The sequence below is a fragment of the Dermacentor silvarum genome, chromosome 8 (genome assembly GCF_013339745.2).
Source record: "Dermacentor silvarum isolate Dsil-2018 chromosome 8, BIME_Dsil_1.4, whole genome shotgun sequence".
Lineage (NCBI taxonomy): Eukaryota > Metazoa > Arthropoda > Arachnida > Ixodida > Ixodidae > Dermacentor > Dermacentor silvarum.
The window spans coordinates 30,089,263-30,105,129 of NC_051161.1; positions in this window are offsets into that span (position 1 = coordinate 30,089,263).

Genomic DNA, 15,867 nt, shown 5'->3' on the forward strand with positions numbered 1-15,867 from the left:
TGGACTCTGCATGAGAGGAAGAAGAGAAATAGTTGGGTCAACCAGTCGAGCGTCCTGTTTGCTATTCTGCACTAAGGGTAAGAGAAAACTGAGTAGAAAGAGGTAAATAAGAATCTACACATACGAGCGCACGCATATTAGTAGTACGAACAGTCACTCAGGCCAGTGCACCTCAAGAAAATGCTCTCGAGTCAGCAGGTTTAACGGGGTCTGAAGAGAGAAAGGGGAGCTGGATCGTCACAAAAAGGATAGATATACAACAGGTGCTCGTCGGTTGCCTCACATCCGCAAGAGTTACACGTTGGTCTATCGGCCATCCCGATAGGGAAAAAATGAGCGTTCGCAAACGCCACTTCCGAGCCAAATGTACGGTAAGTAAACAAAAAAGTCGCACCCAGAAAGAGGTCAGGGTCTGGCACGAGGCCAATATTTACGCTTGCCTAAGCAAGCGACGCTGTCTCTCGGCGGAGAGATGCTGTTCCGCAAAGGCTGTTCCGCTCCGGCGGGACCTTTGCCTTTCCACGGTTTTCCTCGTTGAGCGTGTACGCCGAGCTCTCTTCTTTCTCCCGTTCTAACAACCATATGAAGCGCTGTTCTCTGCGCGCGTCATCTCCTACAAAGACAGCAGCCGTCGGCACCGAGTAACCGCGGCATTGCATCAGCCTTTCCCGGATGTAGGACGACGCTTGTCTTCTTGTGGCTCCCTCGGTTGGCGGCCTCTGACAGGGCTTGTTCACTTTGTCGATGCAACGCCGGGGGCTCCGTTGCCCGCGGTCGTGTTTGCCGCTTACGCACACTGCATCGTTCTCTATCCTTTCTTTTTTTCTTCGGCACAACTACTCGAAGCTCCTTTCTTTCTCCTTATCTCTCTCTCTTTCCCTTTGTTTTATCTCCCTCAAATAACGCATCGCCTTTTCCTTGCGCCAGATGCGGTGAGAGCGATATGTCATACTTGTTCTCGAGCCACGTCACGTGAGTGCACGTGACGCGGGGACTATCCTATTAAACTTGTTGGTGCGTACTTCAATATAAGCAAGGCTTGAGAGCGGGATAGTCGGTAGTTGGAAACTTTGCGTTTGTCCGTGTCCGTCCTGCCGTTACTTCGTTTTCCCTTCGCGCTTCAGGTTTAATAACTTTCAAATAAGTTACGGCGCAGTAAGGACAAGCACGAGTGCTTGTCCTTGGGTACATATTTTTTTAACTGTATGTTTGATTCTTAAGGCAAGCGATTCCACTGACGTTGAAATCGCTTGCATTATGACCGTAACTGTGCGTTCATGTATCATGTGTCATACTACCTTGCTGTGACAGTAGCAGCAGTCTAATAGTCTACATTATTATGTAGTGCATATTAGGTCTTCTTGTCGGCTGTAGAACTATCATCGTCATCATCATCAGCCTATATTTATGTCCACTGCAAGACGAAGGCCTCTCCCTGCGATCTCCATTTGCCTGTCTTGCTCTAGCTGATTCCGATTTCCCCCTGCAAATTTCCTAATTTCATCACCCCACATAGTTTTCTGCTGTCCTCGACTGCGCTTCCCTACTCTTGGTACCCTTTCTGTATAATTCTAATTGTCCACCGGTTATCCATCCTACTCTATAAATTGCCTTCCCAGCTCCATTTCCCCCCGCAATGTCTATTAGAATATCTGGTAATCCCCGTTTGCTCCCTGATCCACACCGCTCTCTTCCAGTATAATAACGTTAGGCCTAACATTTTTCGTTCCATCACTGTTTGTGCGGTCCTTAACTTGTTCTCGAGCCTTCTTTGTTAACCTTCAAGTTTCTGCCGCATATGTTAGCACCGGTAGAATGCAATGATTGCACACTTTTCTGTTCAACGACAGTGGTAGACTTTAGGTAAAACTATACTACACAGGTAGAACTATAGACATAATTTAATCGTCGACATCGTAGTTTTTTTTTTTCTTTTTTTTTACTCTCTGACAACGCCGTGACCCAAAGTCCTGTGGCAAGCTTGACCCTGCATGTATATCGTCACCGGCGCGATTTTTGTGTGAACATACCTGACATTCGAGTCGACATAACGCCTCCCGAGACTTCAACCAGACTTTATTTTAGTTCACCGTACAGTTACAACTACTTATGTGAAGGGAGTTTTGCCTTTTTATTTCGTTTGCTTGTTTCCTGCCTTGTCACATTCGTCGTTCTCTCCTTACTTTTCTCCCTGTCTCCTCTAGTTCATCCTTCATTTCCTTCATCGCAATCCTTCTTTACTGGTAGTATCTTCATTTGCTCAGAAAGCGGCAACGTTGGCTTCTGACTTACGAGTTCGGTATGCTCGCGTCGTCACTTATGTTGTAGCTATACAAGGCTTCTCTGCTGTTGTGTATAGCGCTCTCATGTTGTTTTAAACAACCAAGCAAGCGAACGAAAAGAAAAAGTAATGCAAGCAGTCACTGTGACTCCCCTGTCCGCCTTCAAACTGATCATGCATTAAGAAAAGGAAGATACCTACACTCTGGTAATCGGTGCTCTACATGGTCGGAGCACACAGGTGAGAGTTCAAGCAGCAAGGAGCTCTCGTTAAACAGAGGTGACGCAACGTGCCAGTATACACAGTACAGCGCTCACTGGGCCTGATTATAGGAACAGTAAATTACCATATACCAAGATATCGATCGATACTATGCTTTTTATTAGGCTCCTGCGACTTGCGCCCTTCCCGATAAGAACAATTTATACTACTTTGAAAGGGGTGTCACTGAGCACACAAACTTAGATCATGTTGCTTGTTCTCGTGTGATATGCCGGCACATAGCGATATACCGGTTCATATTACGTTACATCATTGTATGAGCCCTATTTATGTTATTGATAAAAATACGTGGACAAAGAGACGTGCGCGCGCACACGCACACACACAGACACACACACGCGCACGCACGCACACACAAACACACGACACTGAAGCAATCGTCGGTGTGACGTTCTAGGTAGAATCGGGTAACGGTTCCTCGGTGCTTCAGCCCCAGCGAAAGCAAGCTGAGAACTTTAGAACTTAAGGTGAGAACTGAAGCTTTCAGAAACACCTAAAAGACAACATGGCACGACAAGTTCGGCTACTCGAGCGGTGAAATAATTATGCTTTACCATCTCAGCATTCGAATAAGAAGGGACACGTTGCTTAATTAGATTCTCTATAACGGCTTGTTAGTCTTCTTGAGCGTTCTTTGATGATAGACAACCTTAGTGCACAATCCGCGGATAACGAATGTCAACTTCCGGAGCGTCCTTGTACAGCAATATGCGTTAAGACACTTCATCTATATTGTGCGGCATCTGTCGAACCTATCAACTCTATCATGAAGGTTGCTTGGTTGAAGAAGGTCGCTAGGAAAGAGCACCATTTCCAGCCCCTCACCCTGTTTTCGAACCTGGGTTAACTTATATTCTGTCATGCCGTCATCGCGTAGTGATTATCGATGTGTCATTGCCGTCTCATCGTCATCGTGTCGTTGTCGAGTTGATGTCGCGCGTCGTCGTTTCTCTTGTCTTTGCGGGATGCTTAAGGAATTCTTTCAGCTTCTGCCTAGAAATATTAAAGCGAAGCTATCTTTGTTTAACCCACCATGGTTTCACGTCCACCGGTCGGTCGGTTGATCAGTCGGCCAGTATCACGCTGGGTCATCATAATCATCAGCCTATAGTTATGTCCACTGCAGGACGAAAGCCTCTCCCTGAGATCTCCAATTACCCCTGTCCTGCGCTAGCTGATTCCAACTTGGGCCTGCAAATTTCCTAACTTCATCACGCCACCTAGATTTCTGCCGTCCTCCACTGCGCTTCCTTACTCTTGGCAGCCATTCTGTAAGTTTAATGGTCCACCGGTTATCTACCCTACGCATTACATGCCCTGCCCAGCTCCATTTCTTACTCTTAATGCCAGCTAGAATATTACATGGCCAGCCCAGCTCCATTTCTTTCTCTTAATGTCAGCTAGAATATCGGCTATCCCCGTTTGCTCTCTGATCCACGCCGCTTTCTTCCATCTCTTAACGTTCGAACTGTGCTCGAAAAAAAAAAAAACTCACATTACATGAGATCACACGTTGCCCATCCCCCTTGTGGCAAGAACTGTAGGTCTCCCCGCGTGCATCTTGAACTAAAGTATTTCTCGTGTCGCACAATTCTCCTTTGCTGGCAATTCTCGTAGTTGTAACAGCAGTAAAAAAAGAAACGCATATGCTAGTGTGTTCTTTTTCTTTTTTTTTTTCTTTTTCTGGAACTGTTTCGCTGTTGTACGACCTATAAACATTGCCTGATTTGCATCGTTGTTTTATGCGCTGCCTACGGAAGCTACGGAAGCATAAGAAAGAAACAAGCCCTCTGGCCGAGGGACACGATAGGTAACAAGGCACCCTAACCCTTTCGAACCTACGATATAGCAGCGAGTTGGAGGCCCGGGACCAGCGAATACTGCTTTTACAGGTGCCCGCCAGAGGGCGACCCTTCGCTTTACGAGCCATGCCAGAAGTAGGAGTGCTGGTCCGTGCCAGTGTAATGACAGAGCCGTAAAATGAAGTGAACTGCTACGACGCCTGCAATCTGCCGGGCATTGGCACACCTGTCGACTACCTTTGCATCCTTTCCTTGCCTCGTGATCTCGTACCGCGCGTAGCGGCTGCAAGTGGCTATAGTTCTTGCCTTGCCACCTGGCACTTGCCTCCAAAGGCACTCAGGAACGACACGTTTGCTTTGCTCGTAGCACGGTGGGGAAATGCTAGTCTGCTGCACCTGCAGTAGTCTCACGTAATAGTTCAGTAGTAGCCTCTTGCATACGTGAAAGCAGTGTTATCCGACAGGCAAAAAAAAAAAATGCCCATGTTCGCAAAACAAAGCGCGGAAAGGGAACAGCCATGGATATGCAGTCCTTAGTCGAAGCTGCGGGTGAGACCACGGAGTTAAAGGTAGCCCTCTTTACGACTGTCGAGAGGCGGACCTTGTTTATTGGGGGACTGAACAATAAGAGGTCAACAAGTGTGCGCGTACAGCACCAACACAATAGACACTTCACAGAGGGTCGTCTATGTTACTCCATCGCTTGCTTCTTTGTGTTCTTTGTTTACTTTTAAAGGGCAAAAAGAGCGCACCGACGCTTTATATTTGAATGTTTTGACGCGCTGGACGACGAAGAATTATTGCCTTCTTTTGTCGACAACACCTTTCTAAACAACTATTCAAAAATACGCAACCCTGTTTCTTTTAGCTTTCTCAATTTCTACCGTCCGAATGAGCGATAAAATGGGCTCGCTGTTTGTACTGATGTCGTGACTTATTAATTATTGGACAAGGTCGGATTTTAGCAATAAAGGACCCTTCCTCTTTCGTATAATCTTATCTTCAAGGTCATGCTGCATACGGACGTCATATATTATTATGGCTGAAAGACGCGCAGAAATAATAAACATGGTGGTACTGCTTCTCTTTTATTCTAATAGAGTGTGAACATTCAATAAAATAACAAACTATTATATTAAACCAAAACAATCGTAATCGAATCGTCGCATGCTTCTCGTTCTGCTTCCTCACGGTTCTTTCACTGTGGACTGCATGACATACTTTTCGCTGCTTGGTAATTTCTTGTCTCGCGCTTCGCTTGCGCTTTTAAGCACCGGACACTTTTTATGCATGCCCCTCTGGCGACGTCTTAATTTCAAAGTGTCCGTCGAAATGCGTTGGTGTTCCAGTTACATTTGTGCGTCAAAGCATAAAACAGCGTTTTCTTAAAAGAAGTTACTGGAACGCCAATGTATTTCGTCGGACACTTTGAAACTTAATATCTCGAAACTGGTGCAGTCCTGAGAATTCGTTTCAAGTGGATACGCCTTGGGAACTCTCCGGCTATAATTCGTATATTTAAATATGTGCCGTAATGTAATTAATTAAAACAATTACAAGCCAAATTAGGCTAATGATTTAATGACGCATTTTGATTTCTCGTAGAACTAATGGCCGCCTCATTGAGTAATTTAGATCAAACTTTAGCGCGCGCGCGCGCGCGCGCACACACACACACACACACACACACACACACACACACACACACACACACACACACACACACACACACACACACACACACACACACACACACACACACACGCACGCACACGCACACGCACACGCACACGCACACGCACGCACGCACGCACGCACGCACGCACGCACGCACGCGCGCGGTATTTACTGAGCGATCCAAATCCCTGCAAACCGGAATATGCGCATTTGAAAAAAAAATGAGTGCACGCTTCCTCAGTTGTTGCGTCATTCTGAAGCCCAATCCACGGGTAGGCGCTGCGCGACTCAACCGTGAAATTGAAGTTGCTGCAATGAATCTATAGAGAAATGATTATCTTCCGCCAGGGTCGCATCGATCGGATAAGAAGCCGCGCTTGAACACTTTTGCCTTGCCTCCGCGGATCGTGTCATATTTGAAACGCTCAAAGCTGCACCCCGCCACAAAGCGGTTTGCAACATCTCACTTTAAATCGAATAACCATGCTCTGCGTTTAGGCTTTTAATGCGGTCGAGCGGACACGAAAAAGTGAACTCACTATGTAATACCGGTATTGCTTGTCGGGAACTCTAGGAGAGCTTGAAAAATTAAGCACCGTATTTGCTCCATAAAGCCCCATACAAGTATCATTATCAAAATGAAGCACCATTATCTTGTTATGACTAAATCGCACAAACGACAAAGCGACTGACTGGGACACCACATCGCACTGTGCATTTGCACGCTGATGACTAAGGCACATTGTACCTTTGCGTTTTAGTCATTACAATGTTGTAACAAGATTCTCAATGAAGTGTCCGAAATCTCGCCGGAACTTCTTGCGAGATGTAGACAGAAGTCTTTCAGATTTGAGTGTAGAACGCTCACATCACAAGGGTCTACGCCGGTACCTAAACCTTATGAAAAGGCCCTCAAACTTGCATCAGGCATCAGGCCACGAACAGACTACGTAGCTCCCGGTTACCTGAATTGCGGCGTGTTTGTAAGTGGGAAGTCGGGCTGCCGAAGGCTTTGCGCAATTTCCAAAAGCAAATAGATAAATGAAGGTGGGCCTCATTTGAACCGCACATGATCGCGAGTTTGGGACTCTTTCTTTACAAGCATATTGTTCATTGAATACACTGTTAAATATGTTTATCAGCAGCACGTTAAAAACACGAGTTAATTTCATTCTCGGCATGGTATATAAGGGAAGCTGACTGTAGCGAAAAACTGGAGTGCATAGTCTGCGACGTCGCGCATGCTTCATGGTCTGCAAGAACAACAAACACTGTGGGAGCTGGAAAAGAAAGCAGGAGAGAGTGGGGTCGTCGTTCTTTTTCTTTTTTTTTTTGGCAACAAAAACCAGCGAACTAACAAGGAGGAGGAGGAGGAGGAGGAGGAGGAGGAAAAAAGAAGGAAAGGCAGGGAGGTTAACCAGAAGCACGTCCGGTTTGCTACCCTACACGGGGGAAGGGGTTTAAAGGGATGAAAAGAAAGGAGAGAGAGAGGGAAGAAAGCACTCGCAGTATAAACACATGCGGTTGTCCCACACTTCACAATCGGTCACTGAGGCCAGTCGACTTCATGAACTGTAACAATGCCCGCGTCGGTTTGTAAGCCTGCGACGCGTGGAGCCACGGTCCAAGAATCTTTGTCTCTGAAAAAGGTCTGCTGTCTAATCGGTCTAACAAGGAATATCAAGGAATATCAACTAACAAACAACAACAGGAATAACAACAAACAACAAGGAATATCAACAAGCCATCGTTGCAACTGGAACAGGAGAGAAACTTCCAGATATATATTTACCATCGGTTTTCCCAAAGCCACCGGACAGCTTACATAACAACAAGCCCAGTGGGACTTGGAAGAGAAAGCAGACAAGAGCGGTGTCATCGTTCTTTTTCCAGCGAACAAACAAGGAATATCAACAAGCCAGCGTTGCAACTGGAAACTGAGAGAAACTTCCAAACATATATTTGCCGTCTGTTTTCCCAAAGCCACCGGACAGCTTACATAAGCCCACGTTTCTCGGACAACCCTTAGGCCTTCTTTCCGTTTACGGTATACTTCGAGAAAGCAGAGTAATATAAACGACAGTGGATAATGGCTGAGGAGGTCGACATTCAGGATAATGGATTCAGGGATTAAACACGGAACGGCCACCATGAAGACAATTTCGGATAGGCAGCTGGTAGGATTCGGTTTTTGATCCCGCTGTAGTATCGCTGTATCCTACAAGACTTCATCGTTAAGTGGAACAAATCGTTCTCTACGGACGCTTAGTCCCCAAAGTACGAGTAACAAGGGAAACGTTTCAGTAGAGCACCTTATGGAATCTGTGTTGACCATTTTGTTTTTCCCAGATGCAATAAGTTCTCGCACGAAGCCTATGGCATGATGCACATGCTGGCCTCGCGTGTGCAGTGAACCCAGCAAAGGAATCTGCGTGCTATCGAAACGCGGGATCGAAATGCCGTGGCACATATTGTTCGTTGATATCCTGATATTACACTGCACTAACTTTACTATCTAACCTGACAAGGATAATCGCATCTCAAAGCACAACCCGAGAGGAAAGGAAGGATTTCTGTGCTACACGATATACACGCATTAAGAAAACAGATGTAGACAGATGGGTGTCCTCTTTTCAGAATAGCTAAGCGTTTGTTATTGTCCTTTCGGGCGAACAGCGTCTTCTTAAGATCTCTCGCTTATTATCATCCACTACAGCAGAGTTATGGGTCTTACTTGAAGCAACGAAGGTCATTGCTGAAATTGACGCACGTGAGAGCTGGGTTGTTTGCTCGGACTCGAACTCAGTGCCAGAACTTGTGAGCAACATTCATGCCAGGACTTGATGTATTACGGAATATGCGCACAGCGCGCCATCTCGTGGACATGATGTTGCATTTCAGTGGGTGCCCAGCCACATTGGATTATACGGGAACGGCCGAACATGCAAAATTAACTTGCTTTGCCTCATTAAAATCTCCGCTATAATTACAGCGAAGCTGTTCAGGGCTCAGTCTCCGATGGTCGTGTCCGCGTGCAGAAAAAAAAAAACTCTCATTGACCGTATGCTGTATGTGCGAGTGAAAGCGCGCGAGGGACACGCGTTTCCGCGGTGAGCGAACGCACGGCGGAGAGCAAACGCGACTTCTTCCGTCGCGCGAAAGGCCGTCTGAGGACGGGAGGACGGGAGGGAGGGAGGGAGGGGAGCAGCACCAGCAACGCGCAGAACTGTTGTCGACGTCGGTGGCGTTTTGCCCGCGTTCGCACCGAACGCGCCCGGCATTGGTGGCGTGTTTATGAAGAACGTGCCAACATTTACCGTACACCCTATGGCGGTCTACCGTAGCGACCATAAGGCCATGGTCCCTGTGGTCGCTAAATAAATGAAAACCACCGGATCGTATATATTTCTCATTCTTTAATAGTTCAAATAACCAATTACACCATCAAATCTTAATAGTTATAATTGGAAATACATAATTCCCACCGATTGTACAGCTTCGCTGGTCTTCCTCTCCACCCCAGTGGAAGGGCTCACAGTTCTTTTATTATTTTTTTTTCATCCACTGTTCAAGATTGGCCAATCTCGGTGGTAACGCTGGCGAAGCACCACTTGGACCACTGCCGAAGCATGAAATGGGAATAGCAGTGAAACCGAATAGTTACATTATCCCAGTCAAAAAGCCGGCAGATCCCACGCCCTGTGGGAGTCGATGTTATGCGAAGCAGCGTGCGGGGAGCCTACCAAATTAACGAAACGACCACGAGATCATCAAGACGTAGGCGGCTGTTTCATGACCTACATGACACACATGTCATGACCTAGGTCATCATTTATGTTCGTCATACAGATTTTTTCTCACTATGCCAATTTTGGTGTATACCAAGTTCACGAAACGATCATCTCCATCCCAGTGGAAGGGCTGACAGATATTTTAGGGAGGGCGCAGTTTGAAAAGGTAACTCATCAGTCGACGTCGTCGGTACGTCGGGTGGCCTGTTAGGCGCAGTCATTTCCATTGACGCTGCACAGCCGTTGGAACAGAGCGCAAGACCAGTGCGAGATTCACCGTCACGATTGTGTTGAGTATTATTAAGCGGAATCATGGTGGCATCCACTATTCAAGCGGGAAAAGCAGAGAAAGAAGAAAAAGAGAAAAGATAGCGCAGTTAATTAGAAATTGTTTGGGCTTCCTATCCATTACACGGGGGCAAGGAGAAAGGGATCTAAATGTAAAGGAACGGAAAACGCACAAGTAGAACATAAATTGCGCATAAAATAATCACAGGCAGCACGCATCACGGCCACAGTGTTTCTAAGGTAAGTGAACTAGTAAATTGGTACTGTTAGCACAGGCTGTCATAATATCGGGATTTAAAGAAAGCAACACACCCATTGCTACTATATCACATGTAGGAACATGGCAGGTGTCATATTGTGCGCATGCAATTCAACTAGCGGCATCAGAACTTTCACAGGACGACATAAATATGTTGTGCGCCGTAAAACGTAATGTTTCCACGGAGACGGATAGTCTGAAAATGTACACTTTTACAGGCAAGTATGCAACTCTTAATAGAAGTGGACATTGAAAGTATGACACACCGGGGATTGAGAGTATCAGCTATGTAAGAGTCAATAACAGAAATCTACAGACGATCCAGTCGCCAATAATTAATAACCTTGAGAGTACATTTCGTGCATGTATAAATGCCGAAGCCCAGGTCAATACATCAATGTCGAGTCTGGCCTGTTTACCGAGGATATCTGTAAGAACTCACGCCGTCGATTTCCCTGCAATATTAATATGAGCGTAAGAAATTCGCCAGCCTCCTCGGCAAAGGGTTCTCATATTTCGCTACAGAACTAAATACAATCTGTAGAAGAGAAAACAGTGAATGATAGCCCATAATTTCTCGCTGCTTGCAAGTTTTATTGAAGGCGCGCAATGTGGCCCGGCGAAGATTCTGTTAAAGAATGCAGTAGACGGATATTAGGAATATCTATTGACATAGCACAAGCCTTTATTGCGATAGCAATTATATGGACACTTCAGGCGAATTCTCGCCAACGGTGTCACCACCGCCGTGATGTGCCGTGTATATATATATGGTTCCCCGCGTGCAAGACATGTTTCGTAACAGCCAGGGCGCTTGTCCGTCTACCCAACAGAAGTCGCCTTGAGTGCCGCTGCGCGCCGAAGCGTATGGTTTGAACACTATTCAATGAGTGCATTGTTGTTGTCCAACTCGAGTCTCATACCCGCTATGGGCGATTGGCCGAGAAATTGGTAGATTAATGATATTTATAACCATAAATAAACTTTCAGTACTGCTTAAGGTTGGTGTTAAGAGGTGAACGTGCATGCTAAAACAAAGCTATAACAGTAGGAGGAATCGCAACTTTATTATGGTCAGCTTCGTGTCCTTCTTGTCTTGGTTTACAACACTGTCGAACTGAGCTCGTCAGACTACAGCTTTTTCTCCTGCTGCCTTCTGATGACTGGAGCGGAAATAAAGATTGATTCATTGATTGATCATTATTTAAAAAAGCACACAAAACAGGAAAAGGCACAAATTTAATAGGGCAGTCGGTTGGACGCCACAGGAAATTCCAGGAGTGTGCAGCAAACATCCCTATGGCTGAATCCCAAAGTAAAAGCCCCCAAAAATACAGTCAAAGCCCAACACCAAACCTTGCTATTGTTGTCAATGCTTCGTCTTTCGAGCGTAAGTACCATCTTGAAATTTGCCAGAAGGAGTCATTATTGCAGGAAACTTTTGCCCACTCACGTCGCAGACTTCAGGCGTGGTTCGCAGGGGAGACACAAGCGTAGACGTCTGTTAATGCTCGCAACTCAAGTGGCCGCGTTTCTTCGATAAATGCGCTCTGTTATCGTCTGGTATAAGAAACTTGCTTTTAGTGGTCTTGAAAAATGTTCCAGGCTTTGGCCAATTGTGACAGTAAACATGGGACAAAAGGAAGACGGAACTCAATTTACGCTGTGAAGGTGGTTGGACAGCGAAGTTGCAGACTAGAACTAGAACGAGTACCCTTTGGGATGTAGGTTATTCACGTGGCGACATTCACATGCACTTATTGCATTCACATGCAATTATTAGCATACACAGTGCGCTTAGAAAGAGTGGACCAGAGAGAAGAGAAATTCCCCGCGCCTCGTAAGCACGCTGCTCTTCATGAGTCCTCACTACACGAGGCTTTCCCATAGCACTGTCACAACACAAATCAGTTGCTAGGCGGGTTCTTCTTTTCAGTATGAAAGTGTAGTTACGTCACTCCCTGCACCGTACGCTATAGTCAAACTGCAATCGCCGCGGCAGCTTGCGCAACAGCGCTCTTTACGGTGAAGCGTATGCGGGGAGCGCTACGTGATTCGCATTGCGTGTAGGCGCAGGAGCGCCTTACTAACATTTATGTGGTTCGGATTCTTGTTTTGAGCTGCTTGTTCGTTATTGAAATGGGTGCGCTGTCTTTTATATGTTTATGCGTGATTCTAAAGTAATGCATTCTTCGCTTCACTTTTGCTTAGTGCTTGTAGCCTCTGGCTCACGGGGGTATGAGCCATTGCATTTGGGGCTATGAATCATTGATGATGATAGTTTTCTGTCCACGTTACGCCACGAGCAAATCCCGGGATCCCATCCATAGGCAGCTTCTCTGTAAAAAGAGAATTCCAATGTTTCTATTTCTTTTCCTTTTTTGCTATGCTGATTACTGTATTACGCATTACCTTATTTAATTCATGCTTAGCTTCCTTCGTAAAATTTGATCTTTTTGTTATAGTAATTTACCACCTGATTCGTGGCCTATTTTCCACAGTGGATTCGTGCCGGCTTTGCAGAAAATCATCATCATCTTCTTCTTCTTCTTCTTCTTCTTCTTCTTCTTCTTCTTCTTCTTCTTCTTCTTCTTCTTCGTCTTCTTCTTCTTCTTCTTCTTCTTCTTCTTCTTCTTCTTCAAATTCGAACATTTGCAAGGATATTAATAAGTGAGGTCGCTCTAGTCGAGCGCGCTGGCTTAGGCTGAATAGCTGAATAGTACAAAAAGAGTGGGTTCTCAGGAAAAGAGATTACTGATACACCCAACACTTTGCCAGCAGTGAAAACAGCGCTTTATAATGACATTTTATAGATTTAGCCAAATTGGGTTCGTGCAGAGTTGGACTATTTTTTGGCGGCGACAAGTGGCAAGCCAAAGGCTCCGTTTCAGAGGATTTAGAAGAAGATGTCTTTGTTTCGTTGTTGGATTAAGTTATTAGATATATCGGGGCACTCCGCAGAATGCGGAGGTTGAAAAGGTGTTAGCGAAAGCTAATGGAAGTGCGAAATGAAGTCGTTTGTTCAGTGCATAATAAATACCTGAATATGAATGAAAGGAAGAGCAAGCTTAAAATTAAGAATGGCCAGGCAAATTTCACCTTGCCCTTGTTATGCAGGGACCTGCAAATATATGAAGTTGCAACAACGAAGACGAAAAAAAAAGCTTTGCAGATTATCTGAACTTAAGAACTTTAAAGCATCAGAGTTGACTAACACTATAAAATAAGAATAAAGATGTCCCAGCAATAATACAGCAAGTAAAAAAAAATCAGTCTTTAATTCAGATAAAACCAACAATATCTTATACCAACAACATGAAAAAGCGTGAAACATTTTTTTTTTGCGTTGGCCCTAATTACCTGGGGAAGAAAAATATCTCCTCTGATAAGGTATGTATTGTCTCCGTCGAACTCATATTTTCTTGTGCGTATTACACCGTAATTGCTTATGGTTTGCAATGAATAGTTAACTGACTTTATTACACTGATGATGATGATGAGGATGATGATTACATTACGGTGGGTTTGTCATCACTATGTTTACGAACAGAATCAAAAATAACAATTTCAAATATTTACCGCGCGCTATCAGTTCCGGGCTGTCTTTTTTCTCGTGTTAAAAGAGACTCCACGAAATACTATTAAAAAAAAAAACTCGAGGGTAGCATTCTACAAACTCTCAAATTCCGCCATATTGTAGATTTCACCATCTTGTCAGCTCTGATTGGCTCTCAAGGCCTGCTATACCCTCTCTGATTCCCTCAAAGCGCCGCGATTGTAGAATTTGACACTATGGCGGAACTTGCCAGTGTCCACAATAAGATTCATCCCGGGCTTCCCGTTTGCACGCCGGAGAGCATTGCACACCTCGAATCACATCGAAGTGTCCAAATGCTCAACAAGCGCGTACTGTATAGTTTCAGCGTTCGCGCATCTTTATTGTGAAATCAAATAGCTCTGTAGTTTCTGTCATTGTTTACTTGTTTGTATGTTATAGCGCAGTATTCAGTTGTTCTTTATTTTTTTCGTATCGACTTGCAGTTTCCTTTGCTGAAATTTGTCCAGGAACATTCGTGACTCTCGTTTTGGCTGTGTCAACAACACAAATATGCGACCCTCTATGAGGCGACATTTCTCACTGCATGTAAGAGAACTTACCGAAGAGATGGATGTCCCACTTCTAGAACATCGCCTAATGCTTCCAGCTAAGCTGTCACCGCCCTGGGTGTGGCAGGTGATAGAATGTGATTTATCCTTTGTAGAGGTCACAAAGCACGCTCCCGAGCTAGAAATTGCAATGCATTTCCGTGAACTTCAATCGAAGTACTCGTGCTCGTAATTTTACACCGACGCATCCAAGTCCCAAGCTGGCGTATCTTACGCGGCTGTTGGCCCCTCTTTTTCTAAATCGGAGGCATTGAACCCCCTAACAAGTATCTTCACAGCAAAAGCCTACGCAGTACTGTCTGCGGTGAAGCATATAAAGAAATTAAAACTACAAAAAGCAATAATATTCACAGACTCGTTAAGTCTTGTAAAAGCGCTCACATCTTTACAAAAGCATAAACATCCTGTTTTTATTGAGCTTTACTCACTCTTGTGTAACATTTATTATCGCCCTCATCAACGTGTTCATTCTGCCTCGCTCAATGTGATAGGAATGATTACTTGTTCGGATTGCCAGAATTAGTGTAGAAGTGCAAGTATCTCATCGACGAACTGAAACATAGACTGGCTCTGTGCGCCAGCGTGGTGGACCTAACCTTCCCGAGGGTACACTGGAACTTAAGGGAGAGTTGCTTTGCCTTCTTCTGAAATTTCTTAAAGATATTGATATATCGAGCGAGTGGGGGCATTTTGCAAGTGTTGCTAAATGCTACCAATCGGTTGTGGTGGTAAGCATTCTCACTGAGTACGGGATGAACTATGTGGCATGGTATGTTTTCATCAATACTCCCAATAATCGCATTGATCTATCCTGTTAAGCTGACGTGGACCTGTTCGCACTGCATGTCTCTCTGTGCGAACACCGCAAGGAGTTTATCACCGCACTTTAAAAGGAGATGCACGGGTGGAGCAATATATAGTCAATCTACCGCACCATCCTCCTCACGGCTAATACCATTCTCCTCATGCTGGTGCAGCCTTCGCCGTTTGGCGGGAAAATTGTAGGATTTCTGCAGGAAACAGCCGTCCGCACAGCCGGCTGACGGAGTGCCAGAGGTGTTTATGCGAGGAGATCGAACCTTTCAACCTTGCCTCTCCAACTCGCCTCATATTCCAGACGCTCTACATACGCCCATGTTCTCAAGAAGGCACCAAACGAAAGCATTCATTCTCAAGAAGGCACCAAACGAAAGCCTGATTTCCACCAGGAAAGAACGTAGTGACTAATTGCCGTACGGCCCTGTTTCAGTTGTTGCACTCGAAGATGAGAAGTCGAAGCAATGCCACTATAAGCTCGACAAGCAACGGCCGACGGAGGAG